Source organism: Puma concolor, chromosome D1 (assembly GCF_028749965.1).
Source record: "Puma concolor isolate L17-30 chromosome D1, mPumCon1.1.hap2, whole genome shotgun sequence".
Lineage (NCBI taxonomy): Eukaryota > Metazoa > Chordata > Mammalia > Carnivora > Felidae > Puma > Puma concolor.
The window spans coordinates 183,696-197,665 of record NC_141676.1 but is presented as its reverse complement, the minus strand read 5'-3'; the positions used below and the strand labels follow the sequence as shown (position 1 = coordinate 197,665).

General features: G+C 49.8%; 1 long non-coding RNA gene across 1 annotated transcript; it reads left to right on the top strand.

Annotated features, from left to right (window-relative positions):
- The first annotated feature begins 6,443 nt into the window (after window positions 1–6,443).
- LOC147576271 (uncharacterized) lies at window positions 6,444–11,313 on the top strand. The gene is made up of 2 exons (XR_015240622.1): window positions 6,444–6,912; window positions 10,972–11,313. It is a non-coding gene; the product is annotated as an uncharacterized LOC147576271 (long non-coding RNA).
- Window positions 11,314–13,970: the final 2,657 nt, after the last annotated feature.

Sequence of the window (13,970 nt, the reverse complement as noted above, 5' to 3'; positions counted from 1 at the left end):
GGTGGCCGCCGGCTCCTGCCAGGGCGCGCGGGAGGGGTCTGGACACGGGCAGCCCAGGAGGCCTAGGCTGAGGCACTAAGTGTGAGGGGCACTGGCTCAGGGGTCAAATGAGCCCTGCTGTCCGCAGAGCCTTTTGTGAGACACACTGAAAGCTCAAGACCCGGGGCGGGGAGGGGAGGGGAGGGGAGGAGAGGGGAGGGGGAGGCAGGTGGAGGGACGCAAGTCGGCTGAAGCCGCAGAGAGCCCAGCTTAGAATAGCGGCGGTACGTGGGAACCCAGGCACTTCCCTCAGTTCTGAGCCCCCGCAGCCGGAGGGCGGCTCCCTCAAACTTGTCCCGAACCTTACACTCTTTGCTTGAGTTGCCTGGTGGGGTGGAGGCAGGTTCCTAGACCTGCCTGTGGAGTGAGACTTGGGTAGGGGACCTCAAGGCTCTAGACGGGGGGGGGGGGGGGGGGGGGGGGGGGGGGGGGGGGGCACCTGGAGGGGAAGCGCTGGTAGGCACTGTCCCGTGGCTCATCCCCTGGTTCCAGACTGTCCTTTCCTGGAAATTTTCCTCCTGAACCTGCTTGGAGGATGGAGTCAGTGTCGCTGTCTGGAGCAGAGGCTGGGTTTATCTGTGGTCCAGTGTAGCTTTTCCTAATGTCTCTGTTGGGGCAGAGGTCGCATCCAGTATAGACAGTCAGGCTTCCCCTATCCAGGCCTCCTCTCTGGGCACCCTGGCTTTGTGCAGGTGTGGCCTGGCCCTCTGCAGACCCTCTGTGGGTGACATTTGGCCGCTGCTCTTGCTGGGGGAAGTGAACTGATCCAGGGGGTGTGTCCTCTGAAACAGGCAGGCTCATTTGCCAGCTTGCAAGTGAGTGTGATCTCAGATGCTTATGGTTCTTAGGGGAGAATTCTCCATGTGCATCAAAGAGATAAGCTGGGGGCCCTTCTTTCTGGAAGGTTTCCTGCCATCCCCCCTCCCCCCCGCCCCACCCCGGGGCAAAACCTCTCCTCCCCTCCCGCTTCAACCACTTAGACCTGATGCCGACCCCATGGCCGACCAGGCTGCCCCTGCTGGGGATGGGCCCAGACCTTCCCCACAAAATCAGCCCTGTAGGTACTCTCCCAGGGCTGCTGGTGTCAGAGCCCTTGCTTCCTAAATCCCCGACCTAGGCAAGAGCTGTCTGCTCCTTAGACTTACATTGTATTCTGGGCCCCAGTTCCCTTCCTGCCACCCCCCTCCAAGTTATTGTTCACCATGTTATTGTTGACACAAAGTGAACAAGCGTTTTAGAATCTTCTGCAGGGAAGAAAGCGTTTCATCCAGCCCGGGTTAGGCCAGCTGTCCAGGAAGCATGCCTCACAGGGAAGGAAGTGCTCCGGAAGAGGGACAGATTTCACCGGGAAGGAAGTGCTCGGGAGGAGGGACAGATATTTCACAGGGTTCTCTGTCTCACATCTTGTAAAAATTCAGAAAGATTTCTGATCAGCATCCAGGCAGGAACCACGGGTTATAACATCAAGAATTGTAGGGAACAGGGACATTGATCGATGTCTTAAGTGATGTGGGGAACAAAGGCAGAAGGAAATGGCAGATAGAACTCAATTTCCATATCACCTGTAGCCCATTGACCAACACTTGAGGCCTGCGGAGTAGAACATTCCTCCAGGAATTTCCTACTGTCTTAATGCTAATGCTTTGCTAGGGGGACAAACCACCTTAGCCTGACAATAGCCAGGCCTCTGGGATCCTGAGTTGTCTTTAGCATATGAAAATCTCACTGGAAACTCCCCCTGGACTTTAACTCTCCCCAGCTCCCAAATACACACAGCTCTTTCTGCCCCCAGGTCCTGTCCCCCGTGCTTTAATAAAATCACCTTTTTGCACCAAAGACGCCTTTAAGAATTTTTTCCTGGCCATTGGCTCCAGACCCCACGAACCCCACCATCACCCCCCAAATCTCATTCAGGACAAGAAGGCTTTCCTGTAGGCCACACATTCCCAAAGCTGGTGTACGATGCTCGCACGGCAGGCCTTAAATCAGGCTTTTGGTCTGAACACAGTTTACGTGCAGCCGTGCTGACTTAGAAATGCAAATGGCTTTCCTTGTACCTCAGGCCTTTAGAAAATGTTTCCTCTGGTCATTATCCAGAGCATTGAAACAGAAGTTGCAATATTAATTTTTAATTTGTATTTATTTACTTTTAAGTAGGCTTCATGCCCAGTGTGGAGCCCAACCCAGGTCCCCAACTCAGGACCCTGGGATCGAGAGCCGAACAACTGAGCTACCCAGGTGCCCCAGAAGTTCTGCTTTTAGACCTCAGGGCAGCACGAAGAAGCTCAGATTCTAGAACAGCGTTCAAAATGCCCGGAATTGAATGTAAACCCTTTTCCAATATCCAGTATACAGGAGAAATTCTCATTTGGGAGTTAATCCTTTCCCTCAGTAAGCTAAGCCTTAAAGAAATGGAACTAAGACTCCTAGGTTCACATCCAAAGAGGTTCTAAGTACTAGGACATGGGGAAGTCCTTGGGGAAAAACAACTTAGTCACTAAAAACAAGGGATTCTGTTGCTTCAGTTTGTTGTTCTGTTTCTGATTACCAGCCCACGTGACTTCCCGGCTAGGGGCCCCCTTGGGGCCGGCGAGGTGGAAACCCTGGCCGCTGGGATGGATTCCTGCCCCTCAGAACCTGCTCAGACACAGGGAACCTTTGTCTACTGGCTTCCGGCTGCCGTGAGACTTGGGTACTGGCTCCAGGATCAGCGTCAACCATTGCAACAGTTGTTTGTGTGTTTGCTTTGAAGTCTTTCCCCTTGTCTCTGTGGCTCTGCCCTCTGGAGGCCTGAGGAGGGGTGGGGAGGGCGGCACCGGTTTCTGGGCGTCTAGCGGAGGGGGCAGCTTTCAGCTTCAGCAAACACCCACAGTCTCTCTCCTTGAAAAGGGCACAGAGGAGCAGGATTTTGACATGACCAGGCCTGCACCCACACAGAGTAAGAAGCAGATCACGCTGCTTCCCAGAGGTCTTCTGGGGGGGAAGACCCGGGGCTCCCCAGGAGCAGAGAGACTGGGAGCAGCCCAGGGAGAAAGGGACAGAGAAGAAAACGCCACGCTTGGTTCAGATGGTGAAACAGTGCAAGGTGTTAGTACAGAGCAAGATGGAGTCACTCATGTCAAGCAGGGGCCCGTGTCCAACAGTGATGCAAGTAGTTAGGTCACCGCAGCTGTGAGACCAGCACCAGCTGATGACGCCCCAGAACTGACGGCCAGCAGGACCAGAGGGGGTCTGCAGGGGCCCAAGACTGATTAGATCCCTTTAAAAAAGGAACAATTAAAAAAATTTCTTTTAATGTTTATTTGTTTTATTTTTGAGAGACAGACACAGAGTGTGAGAGGGGGAGGGGCACAGAGAGGGAGACACAGAATCCGAAGCAGACTCCAGGCTCTGAGCTGTCAGCACAGGGCCCGACGTGGGACTCGAACTCACGGGCTGCGAGTTCATGACCTGAGCTGAAGTCGGCCACTTAACCCACTGAGTCACCCAGGTGCCCCTAAAAAAGGAATGGTTTTTGCAGCAAACTGTCAGGCTCTTCAGACACAACCCCTCTATGTCTGACCACTTCAAAGAGGCGGCTGCTGCCAAAGGGTCTGCCCGATGGATCTCCGAACAGAACTAGACCCTCTGCAGCCTGATCGTAACATGTGGTGGGTGCCGAGAGCTGATCCGGACCCGACTGTGGCTGGATCTCGGCTTCACACCCACAGACTGACTTCCCACCCTTGGTGTTTCTGTGTCGTGTGACTTATGTTCTGCTCCGTGTGCTGCATAAGAAGCCAAGTTAAGCACGCGGTGGAATATGTCACTGAGTTTGGCATCCTGAACCCGCTTTAGGACCGAACGGAGCTGACGTCGTGGAAAGCCACACCGTGTGTGCGGCCTCACTGTGTGCTGTGACTCTCTTGTTCCCCAGCTCTCTGGTGTGGAGAGGCCGACGCCAGAAGGACACCCCCTCCAACCTGAGCCCCCACTTCTGCACCTGCCTTGGCAGATTGGGGGGGTTGGATGGAAGCTGCCACAGGGCTGGAGGATCCCCAGCGAATGGCCGCAGTGGAGGGGACTTTAAACAGCACCCGGTTGAGTCAGTGTGTGACATTGACCCATAACATCAAAAAGAAAGCGCGACTAACATAATTAAAGATACGAGCCCTGAGCAGGAGGGAAGGACTGTAAGGAACCGAATTTGAATATTGGGCTTGCGCTTGTCAATCTTAAAAATAAAATAGACAGTTATTTTAGCAAAAGGACTTTATGTGGTAAAGCAGAGGAATTGTGACCTGGGGCATGAGGGCTGTGGCGAACCGCAGGCAGGTCCGAGAGTGAAGGGAAGTCCGCTGCCATCAGGGCTCAGGGCAAATCAGGCAGGGCTGCTGTGGGCAGACGGTTACTGCAGGGGAACACGAGCCCCAGGTTGCGCAGTGTCTGGTGGCTCTTGGTGGAGGTCAGTGTGTGGTTTTTGGGCGCAGCGAGACCTTCCATCTTTTTCTAAAGGCAAGACGCGCACCCGGTGTGAGAAACGTTCTCTCCTGTCAGGATTATCTTCCTCCTGCGCCGTCTCGCAGGCTGCAGCATGGAGGGGTGGGCATGAGCGGCCCCCTTTCTGGGCTCCTTGACTCCATTTTATTAAAAAAAATTTTTTTTTAATGTTTGTTTATTTTTGAGAGACAGAGAGAAACGGAGCACAAGTGGGGGAGGGGCAGAGAGAGAGAGGGAGACACAGAATCCAAAGCAGACTCCAGGCTCTGAGCGGTCAACACAGAGCCCGACACGGTTCTCGAACCCACGAACCGCGAGATCATGACCTGAGCTGAAGTCAGCGCTTAACCGACGGAGCCACCCAGGTGCCACTTGACTCCATTTTAAATGAGGTTTCCTTTGAGAATGAAAGCTGGTGCAGCCACTCTGGAAAACAGTATGGAGGTTCCTCAAAACACTAAGAATAGAACTACCCTACGACCAAGCAATCGCACTACTAGGCATTTATCCAAGGGATACAGGTGCGCTGTTTCAAAGGGACACAGGCACCCCAATGTTTATAGCAGCGCTATCGACAATAGCCAAAGTATGGAAAGAGCCCAAATGTCCATCAACGGATGAATGGATAAAGAAGATGTGGTCTATATATACAATGGAGTATTACTGGGCAACCAAAAAGAATGAAATCTTGCCATTTGCAACTACATGGATGGAACTGGAGGGTATTATGCTAAGTGAAATTAGTCAGAGAAAGACAAAAATCACATGACTTCACTCATATGAGGACTTTAAGAGACAAAACAGATGAACATAAGAGAAGGGAAACAAAAAGCATATAAAAACAGGGAAGGGGACAAAACAGAAGAGACTCATAAATAATGAGAACAAACTGAGGGTTACTGGAGGGGTTGTGGGAGGGGGGATGGGCTAAAGGAATCTACCCCGGAAATCATTGTTGCACTGTATGCTAACTTGGATGTAAATTAAAAAAAAAATTAAATTAAAAAAATCACTATCACACACAAGAAATGAAGTTTCCTTTATTTAACATTTCTCCCTTTTGATCAAGCTCTTTCTTTTTTTAAATTTTTTTAACGTTTCATTTTATTTTCGAGAGAGAGTGAGAGTGTGAGTGGGGGAGGGGCAGAGAGCGAGAGGGACACAGAATCCAAAGCAGGCTCCAGGCTCCGAGCTGTCAACACAGAGCCCAACGCGGGGCTCAAACTCACAAACTGTGAGATCAGGACCTGAGCCGAAGTGAGACGCTCAACCGACTGAGCCCCCCAGGTGCCCCATCAAGATCTTTCTTGAAAGCATCGTTAATCAGATCAACTTTTCTGCATTTAGTGGTTTTATCCCTGGGTGGTTGGGAAGCCCTGTGCCCTGTCAGAGGACGGGTGCACAGGCTGGAGACTGTGGACCCTGCAGTCTATGGACATTGCCCCCACAAACACTGAGACAGCGTCGCCCTGTTACCGGACAGAGAACCGGTTCCGAACTCAGTGAGGTTCAGCTGCTCACCGCTTGACAATGAGCACTCGAGAGAGAAGTGATGTGTGGAAGGAAAGGTTGCTTTCCCAGGAAGTTCCCAGGAAGCTGGCGACCTGGGAAGAGGACGGACTAAAGGCCCAAAGACCATCTTCCCCGTCCAGGTGAGGGCGTGGGAAGAGGGAGGGGGGCTGGGTGCAGGAGAAGCAGGTGCCCAGCCCGCAGTCGCGTGTGGACATGACCCCGGGCAGACTGGCTGGCATCTGCGGCAGCTGTTTCCAAATGTGGTCAGGCCTTCTCTTCCGGGAGAGTCTGGGCCTTCACTCCTCGAGGCCTGCGGTCTGCAGGTCTCAAGGACAGTAGGTCAGTTCTGCTGCAGACCGACCTTAGGTCTGCAAAGGGGCAGTGCACGTGCTGGCAGCAGGTCGACCCTCAGGACCGGGTGCAGAGTGCGGCCACGGCCCTGTTTGCAGAGGCTTGACGGGCGGCAGGTACGAAGTTCAAAAATAGTTATGCAAAGCAGAATTAAAAGTAACGCGACGAATCCTGTTTGCAGGGTGATTCTAAAGGAGGGGCCCAGACCGGAAGGTGGGCAGCTAAATAGATCAAGACCACAAAACGTCGGAGAGATCGGTTGTTCCCTGACTGTGAATTTCCACTTCTCCAGAGGCATTTATCCTGCAGCGGGTGGAACTCGCTATCGCACAAACACCTTGCTCATTGAGCAGATCCTAATCGAGGCTATGTGGCCGTCCAAGAGTACTTTGGCCGCTGGGCTGCCGCTGCTGTGGCCGTGAAGCTGGCCGGTTCTCCCAATGTCAGGGAGAAATTTCTGACCACGTGTTCATCAGCACTGTTCCAGCCACAGAAGAAAGACACTCCCGCTGGAGGCCAACACTGAATCAGGTATGCCTCCACCTAAGTGCGGTAAGCCAATGGGAAGCTTCTCGTTTGGTATAGCTGTTAGCAGGGACCGTTAAATGGCCTAATAACTATTGACCTCCAACTTGCCAGCTGTCTTAAAATTCGTATGCCACTGTCCGCCACACACGAAACCAAAACCAGGGGGAGCGCTGAGGACTCCTGGGTATTGATAGGTTCATTAGCCACAATTTCCTGATTGATCCTTCCAAGCCATGGGTCAGAGGAGTCCGGATGACACTCTGTGAGGCCATCTCTTCCTAAAGGTGTCTTTTCTAAAAACCTTGCAAAGATGTGAAAACTCATTTGTATGTCTGTTGCGTGTGGGCAGAGAGATCACACTTAGATCAGGAAGCTATCTGATGGGCAAAGACGCAGGGACTCGGCTGAGCCACGAGGCTGTGATCGGGGCGAAGCTGGACCAAGGTGTCCAAGGTCTTCCTGGGCCTAGTCTCGCCTGCAGGGAACATCCGTGGGCTTATGTGGATAATCAGCAGTGGCCTTTGGGACTAAAGAGAAATTAGTTGCAAGTAAGAACAAGAGGTCTCAGACTTTGTGAACACATAGGAGTTTCTGGTGACAGATCCACCAGTAAGAAAGGTTTTCCCTTTTTGTAATAGATTAGGAAACATGGATAGGAGCCCCGTCTTGCCCCCAAAAGAGAGAGAAAATAAAACGAGGAGCCAAAGCAAGAAAGGGTACATACTCCTGGTCGGTCACCTGGGGGAAGTGCGTCATGAGGTGCTGCCTGCTTCAAATCCGGGAAGTCTTTACTCGCAGGCCACCAGGTGGTGTGCAGGGCCAGTCGGGGTTCGGTGCTGTCTTCAGTGCGTCATGTGGGCCTGGAGTCTATTGCCTGGAATTTGGCTGGTGGTGCCTGACAGGGGCCTTTCCAGTGAGGTTGGAGAGTCTTCTAGCAGCTGTGTTTTCTGGTAGAAGAATCTCTGGGTTGTAAGATGTGAGGCTTAAGGTCTTCATCTCTGTAAAAAGATTGCTCTCTCAAAACATGATTATTTTGGGGCGTCTGGGTGGCTCAGTCGGTTGAGCATCTGACTTCGGCTCAGCTCATGATCTCGCGGTCTGTGAGTTCGAGGCCTGCGTCGGGCTCTGTGCTGACAGCTTGGAGCCTGGAGCCTGCTTTGGATTCTGGGTCTCCCTCTCTCTCTCTCTCTCTCTCTCTCTCCCCCTCCCCTGCTCATGCTCTGTCTCTCTATCAAAAATAAATAAAGATTAAAAAAAACATGGTTATTTCTAACAGAAGCAATTAAGACCGTCCAATGTTAAAGCGTATCTCCCTTTATTAGCTGTGGGTCTGAAGGAGCAGGAACCAGGTGCACTGGGTGTCCTGGGGCATCTCAAAGGGTGAGAGACTCTGAGTTCCAAAAGGGATAACCCTGACATTCAGGACTAGTGATCGTGCCTCTGGCCAGGGTATTTGGAGGCTCTCTTTGAGTTTTGCTGGCTGAGTCTAAATGCTGCCACCAGTGTGTTTGATTAGCCCTGGGGATGAGGGTGTCTTGCACAGTGAGGGTGTGGTGAGGGTGAACAAGCAGCACAAATTGGTCAAAGAATCCAACTAGCAGAGTGGGCTCCCTGGGAACCATGAAGTTCAACGGGCGGGGGCAGGAAGGAATGACCCTTTCCAGTAGGACCTTAGCCACGGAGGCAGCGGGCCATCTACAAGGACAACAGATGGCTATTGCACGTATGCAACTAAGTACGTGTATTGCCACGAGGAAAAGTAGTCAAGAGTGTCTGAATTCTGCAGGGATTGCGTGGGGAGAAAAAGTCACTGTTTTAGCTTTGTTCACAAAGATTTTGCTGAATTGCTATAATCATAGGTAGCTTCCGAGAAATAGTGTGCTGAAAGCCAGTTCAGCCGTGCGATCCTGGAGTCCTCGGGGACACGTACTCCAGAGCACTCGCCAGAGTCTGTTCTGTGAATTTCTTCTAGATCCTGCGGGCTGCAAAAGCATGGCAGTCGAGCAGCAGCTGTCTGCAGGTGATGAACGGCTTAAACGCCCATTGCTAATATCTGGCGGGAGCTCGCTGTGGTGGAGCTGACAAGGGGGCCTATTTCCGTGACATACGTTTTAAAATTATGACCGATGGCATTAAATCGGGACGGGTCAGGTTTCCAGAAATTTCACATAATTTCCGGAACATTTGTAACGTATACCTACACAGACATAACGTAAAGAAGGTTTAGGATTTATTTGACAATGCTTCCTGTGGATTTTAACGTATCAGATGAGCTGAATTAGTTTAAGATCTCCCTTTTATAAGGAAAGAAAACACATCTTAAGATATTTCCGGGACCTTCTGGTAAAACTCAAAGTTAGTTCAAGGTCGAAAAGACATCACGTAGAATTTGCATTTGGGAGAGTTTGTCAAAAAGATCAAAAGATCTTCAAACAGTCAAATAAAATCACAGGTCGCTGTGAAACAGTGTTTAGCTGTCCCTCTAACCAAAGTGAGTAAGGCTTCGCAGGCAAGCACAGAAGCTTCCGTAGTCCTGAGCAAGACTTAGCTCCCTTAAAAAAAATTTTTTTTAACGTTGATTTAGTTTTGAGAGATAGAGCGTGAGCAGGGGAGGCGCAGAGAGAGAGGGAGACCCAGAATCCAAAGCAGGCTCGAGGCTCCGAGCTGTCGGCACAGAGCCTGTCACGGGGCTCGAACTCATGAACCGTGAAATCATGACCCGAGCCAAAGTCAGACGCCCAACCGACTGAGCCACCCAGGTGCCCCAAGACTTAGCCCTCTCCATATCCAGAGGACTAGGTCTCCTCTAGTGAGCAAAGGGCTGACACATGGGACATTATTTTGGCAAAAGATAGAATCCTTGTTTTCTCTGCAAATAATTTGGAAAACCAGAGGGAACCATTTCACAATCTCCTATGAGGAGCAGACTGATGCCTTTTGGCAGATGAAAGAAAATTATGTCCCAGGTTTACATAATTACAGAAGTATACTATGGATCTTAAAGCTGTTTTTCAAACCCTGAGGACAAATTCATTCAATCTCTTCCAGTTCATCACACATAAAATTCCTCTCACAAAATTCCTTTTCAACAGACCTTTTACAACTTTCTGTCCATTTCGCTTATTATTATTATTATTTTTAAATATTTATTTATTTATCTTTGAGAGAGAGAGAGAGAGTTGGGGCTGGGGAGGGGCAGAGAGAGAGGGAGGGAGACAGAGAATCCCAAGCAGGCTCCACACTGTCAGCACAGAGCCTGTGGGGGTTAAACCCATGAACCGTGAGACCATGACCTGAGCCGAAGTCAGGCACTCAGCTGGCGGAGCTCCCCAGGCGCCCCTCCTCATGTGTTCTTTTACCAAAAATGCACATCCCACTTTCCCTGCATATGGAGATGTTTCCCTTATTTGTAGCAGTTTTAATCACAGATGTTAATTAGAATGTTGAACCCTTAGGAGCCCTAATTTTTGGTGAAAACAAGGAACCAGCGATTGCGACGTGAGGGTTCTGCAGATGGGCGAGTTTATGGGCACGTTTTCAAGAGGACAGTCCTGCATTGGTGTTATTTCCAGTGTGGTGCAAACACGCGCACTAACAGACCCAATATGGTTAGATTCTCTGTAACAGGAACCCAAATTGGACAAACCTATATTCAGTAACTAACGTTTCAATATTTTATTTTATTTGGAAATGATCTAGATATTCAGTCACTATCCATCATTTAACTTAACTTAGCAAAACTTTAAGGTTTCCGGTTACCAAAAGCTTTGGGGAAATTATTTAAAACTTTTATCCCGCTTACATCTATTTAATCCATGGGTTCTCAACAATTATGTTCAGATTACCTACAAAAATTTCATCATCCTGAGTTATTTTTCTTGCTGACAAATGTAACAGAGCTGCCCTGCGCTTAGGCACCAATGAGCCCAGGTGGAGTGAAAGTTGTGTGTCTACATCACATTCAATGCTGATCGTTCAGAAGACATTTCTGACACAGGGGAGCTGAAGGGACCCCATGAAAGACTTCACTTTTGCTCCCTTTCCCCCTTTTATTCTTTCTAGGACCTGTACCCCGGCCCTACACACGACTTCTCGTACAGGTAACGTATACCCTCGTGAAGGTCAGGGAGGTAGTGACCTCCTTGGAGTCTTCCAGCACAACAGGTAACACTCAAGGAGGGACCGGGCAGGTGTCGGGAACGTTCTCCCAAGACCACCGACGCACCCGGAGCCCTGGCTCCAGGGCACCAGTGACTTATGGAGTATGCCTAGATGTTCATCTTTGTTCCTGGGTTACTGAGAAGACATGTGCCCCAGGCCCCAAGCGAAGGTGAGACTCCCTCTCCTCTCCTTTCTGAGTCTCCCAGACTCTTTTGTGTCTTTAATAAACTGTGCTCTCACTTCCTCTTGGCTCATGTTTAATTTCCATCCTGAGAGAGGCCGAAGACCCTCCTGGCTGGTCCTGTGGACCCCCCTCTGGGTCCTGGGACCAGCCAGCCTCCAACAAACTTAAGTTAGCTTCACTACTGAGTATTTTTCCAGATCATGAACCTGAAAAGCGTTTGGGTTAGTTTCTATTATATACCTGAGAATTTTAGGAATACTTAATTTATATAAGTACTTAATTTTCTTTAAGCCAATTAAATAGATCTCTTTTAAATTAATCTTGGCGATATCATCTAGAGGTAGAAAAATACCAGGCAACTGCAACATACACGTATAAAGACAGATACATACAGGACTTGACAGCTTCCGTTCCAAAAGTTTCTTATCTCGTCTCGTCTCATCTCATCTCATCTTTTCTCATCTTATCGCTTATTTATTTATTTTGAGTGAGAGAGAGAGAGAGAGAGAGAGAGAATCCCAAGCCAGCTCCACACTGTCAGCGCAGAGCCCGACATGAGGTTCCATCTCATGAACTGTGAGATCATGACCTGAGCCCAAATCAAGAATCAGACACTTAACAGACTGAGCCACCTGAGCGCCCTTCCGTTCCAAAATTGTAGCCATGAATCAGGTACAATAATACAAAACTCACTGGCTATAATACATTTTTTTATGCAAATTGTGTTTCTGGCAGATGGAATAAGTTATGGTCACCTGCTCAGATGGCTAAAGCCTTTTATTAATATTTTGGAAAAAACACTTAACATTTTTAATTTGCCCAAGTTCCAAATAAAGTTTCCTGCTTTTGTTCACCTTCTGATAATAATGTTCTCCTTGAGGTTTATATTTCAAAGACATGGCCTAGACATAGTTATAGGGGCAGAGTGAAGGAGTGTGAGGGCCTATGGAATGCTCCCTTGTATGGTAATCTTAAGAACTGTGCTTGGCTGTAATGGGTCCGATGTAATAGGGCCGATGGTCACTTAATGAGCCTGTGTGCTTTGAGCTCAGTGGTGGCTGTGGGCCTGTTGGCCTTGCTCTACACGGCTTGGGCAGGGGCCCTCCTTCAAAAGTAGGAGTTGGTGTTGGTGTCGAAATGTTTTCAGAAACCCTTTGAGGATCTGTTTTCCAGCGTCCCAGCTGATTACCAAGCAGGCATCGATTTCTGGGCCAGCGTTTTGACGGTGGAGCCCCAGAAGGCGCCCTGGGAGGCGCAGGTGTTGTTGGGGTTTCTGGCCTTGGAGCTGCTGCAGCTGTAGGGCTCAAAGTTTGATGGACTTCTGTTTTCAGTCTTGCTCCAAAGTCCTTTCCAAGCGCTCAGCTCTGGCCACAAGTCCAGTCGGGCAGGTGGCCTCTCTCCCGACTTTTGGTCCTTTTATCAATCCACTTCTCTCGGGAGATAATCCATTTGAAAACAGAGCAGCTGGGGCAGGATGGGGACTTTTTGGTTCCCAAGACCAGGGATGGAACCATCCTCCCGAAGGAACCAGGGATCCTGGAGAAATGGCTGATTGAAAGGCAGGCGAGAAGGAGTGCCGCAAGCCACAGACAAAACCAAAGAGGGGCTGTTGGAAGAAAACAGGTGCCAGCCTGAAGGAGCTCCTTACAGCAAAAGCTGAGTAAGTTCAGCAAAAACACAATGAAAATATTGAATTGTAAGCCAGAGAATAAAATCTATATCTGTACATCCTCACTAACCTAGATAGGTACTCGATTAAATCAACAAGTGAAAGGTTAGGGAAAGCTCATCCTTATGGCACAAATCCAATCAATAAATGGAGAAGGAAAGACGAAAACAGAAAATCACCAACTGAGTACACCCCACAATGAGAGTTGTTGGCCTGAACCACCGGTGGATGTGGATGCTTCATTTGTGGGTGAGAGTTGGGAAGAAATGTGATTTTCATGGTCTTAAAGTATCTCTTCAACACATTAATTACACACATAGGAGATATAGTAACCTTACGTGGAGATACCCAGCAGACACACCTTAACGGGGGGTCAAGGTCAACATCGCTAGTAGTGAAACATCAGTATCGTGATCTCCGTGGTCTGATGAGAACATCTCAGCATCATTTCTGTAGGACTGTTGCCAAGAATGCACACACTCATCCCAAACATAAGAAACCACACAAACGCCAGTTGAGAAGCGTTGTACAGAGTAACTGGGTGCTGGAAGCCGAGCTGTCCCAGCCTGAGTGGCAGGGCCCGTGCTGTGGACGGATTGGTGACTGCAGGGCGGCCGCCGACAGGGAAGCTTCTTGTGCTCCTGCTTTTAGGTAATTTGGCCTTATTAAAGTACCTGGGGTATTGTCTGTTGGGGAATTGCCCTCGGCAGGCCCCCTGGGAAAAGAACCATTAGGGAAGAAAATAAGTTTCCGCAAGAAATCGTGCGGCCTTACGTTTAGCCCTTGCCATCCCCTATGGAGACTCCTCTACTTACAGGAAGGATAGCCTCGCGCCTTTGCCAGCAAAGAGGGCCTGTAAAGGAGAGACATAGAAAGCCTCACTCTGGCAACTGAGGAGTGTATCTCTGGGCACAGGTGACTTCAACCCCTAGGCCCACCTGGCCCCCAGGAGGCATTCCAGATGATGACTGAACCTAGTCGGTTCATTGGTTCCTAGGTGCATTGTCTCTCTGAGAATGTATGAGGCATGGGTTTCTAAGGCTTTTT